Source organism: Buceros rhinoceros, unplaced genomic scaffold (genome assembly GCF_000710305.1).
Source record: "Buceros rhinoceros silvestris isolate BGI_N320 unplaced genomic scaffold, ASM71030v1 scaffold1099, whole genome shotgun sequence".
NCBI classification, from domain to species: Eukaryota; Metazoa; Chordata; class Aves; order Bucerotiformes; family Bucerotidae; genus Buceros; species Buceros rhinoceros.
In genome coordinates, this window is record NW_010433016.1 from 25113 (window position 1) to 27468 (window position 2356).

Sequence of the window (2356 nt, forward strand, 5' to 3'; positions counted from 1 at the left end):
GTGTGTTCACTCTTCAGTTTGGAGTTTGTGGGTAGCTGAGGGCTTCTGCAGCTTGCCCCCAGTCAGCCTTGTCCTCAACAAAACTCGTGTAACACGATCTCAAAACTCCTGCTGGCTGCTCTTCCCTTGTTTACTGCCGTCTTCCAGAGTAGTCCACATATGTTTGTATGGTGGCACCAGCCAGCAGAAAACTAGCTGATCTCCTAAGAGGAGCTCCTGTGTTCCAGCTGTTTATCGTCAGTGGGGTGGCACAGCTGGAGACAGTACCTTGAGCTTGCAGGAGGGCTTCAGTGTGTTTGCTGTCCATGACAGGCTTAAAGGCCCGGGAGAAATGTCTCTGTAGCTGTATCCTTGCACAGCTGTACACTTGATACTGGAGATTTTTTTGGATGCAAGTAGATGTTGGACTCTGCTGTAAACTGATTTCACTACGTGGCCTCAGTTCATCTCGTGGGTTCGTGTAGTGAGGAAATGGTGACTGCTGACTGCCAGAGGTGGCAATGCTGCTTCAAAGTTTCCCTGGACTTGGAAAATTCATCCTTGAGATCATTCCCTGAAGGCAAGTGAGAAATACCTGCAGGCTGTCATCTGGGGAACAGATGCATTCCGGATCGATTGGGTAAAATTATGAAGCTTAAGAGACCTTTTAAGTCTGTCTTAATTCATTGATCGAGGTGTATCTTCCCTGTACACACAAACAGGGGGGCTGGGGCTGGGGTGGGGGTAAAGGGCAGAACTGAGATTTATTTTTACAGGCCGGGAGGGTTGTTCAAAGGTATTTTGGGGAGAAATAAAAATTGAAGATGAGATTGAAGCACCAACAGGTTTGGCTGAAAAGCAATGTGATTTTTAAGGTCAAGTCCCTTTGTTGCAAGGAATTGGTATTCCTGTATTGAAAAAGTACCCCCAAATCAATTTAGTTTCTTTAAAGTTTGTGAATGTGACTAGCCCATATGGATTCATCTCATTTTACTTTCATTAAATGGGGTTTACCAATATTTTGGAGATTTAATAGCGTTGCAGACTAGTTACGACTGCAACAGCAGTGAACTGTCTTGAGAATACACTGCAAAAATAAATTCCCGTTTGGATATACGACTTCGTAAGTGGTGGATGGTTCTTTCACATTTGTGTGAAATGTGAAAATGATGGAAAAGGAAGAATTGGGTTTTTTCTAAGTTTTGATGCTTTTTCTTGGCCGTCGTTTATCTCTAGACACAGTGTTGTTCAGACAACCCTGTGCGGCAGGAGCGCTGAGGGGATACCTCCCCGGGCTAAGACACCGCTCTCAGCGGCTGGAGGCTGGTTGTATTTGTAAGCTTTTGCGATAGGTGCTGTGAGTTATCTTCAGTAAGCTCCAGGATGAGATGAGGTTTTCACTTCCACCCTCTGAAGTAATCTCCTCCAGCTGTACTTGTGATACAGTGCAAAAACATGCTCCTGGTTCTGGCGCACCTGGTGTTACAGCACCAACCCTGCCATGATTTGTAACGCTGCGGTGCAATCCAGGATGAGGATTCATGTGAAATTCTAGGTGTTCTGCCAGAAGGTGATGAATTCTGCACTGAGCACAGCCCCAACAGCCTTTTCTCCTCTTATGCTCTTGAGGCTACAACTTACTTGCACTGAAGTGTAGAGTTTAGGGTCATCTCCGGGAAAATGAGGCAGCTCAGTCCTACTCCTCGTCTTTTGTGTAGTTACTCTGGTTTGTACAACAGAAACTTGGCTTTTCTGAAATGCGGTAGTGGGTAATACCTTTGCTATATTATAGGTAGGATTTTGATGCAGCTTAAGTCTGCCTTCCTGCCCCCTGAAAGAAGCAGTTGCTGGAATTTGGGGCAGAATTGGCGCGTGTCAGGAAGGGAATAAAACACTCCGTCAGTGTGAGCTGTTTGCAGTGAGATCACTTGCTGGCTGTCCTGTTCCCAGCTGCTGTGCCTTGCAGTGCTGGGCTGGAGTTTGTAAGGACGTTTGTGCAGATGCTTAACTGTGCTTGAGCATACTTCTGGATTAAGCATGGTTTCTTCCCCATGTTCTGTTAGTTTTGAGAGGGTTTACTTTTGCCTGTTTTATAACAGTTTCCAAGGATTTCCCCAGTGTTGTTGAGCTGTACTCGGTGATAATTTTGTTGGCAATACCAGAACACTACAATTTTTGAACAGTTCTTGAACAACGTGTTGGTTACTGCACCTGCCCGTGGTCTGGGCTGGCTGCAACTGGGGTTGGTGTGCTTGGGAAGGAGGAGAGAGGAGATTCCCAGCTGTGTGGTGATCTATTTAGGTTTTCTCCAAAACTGAGCTGTGACACTGAAACGGAGAATGCACATGGCTAGATCACCTTTCAGTTGTGCCCATCA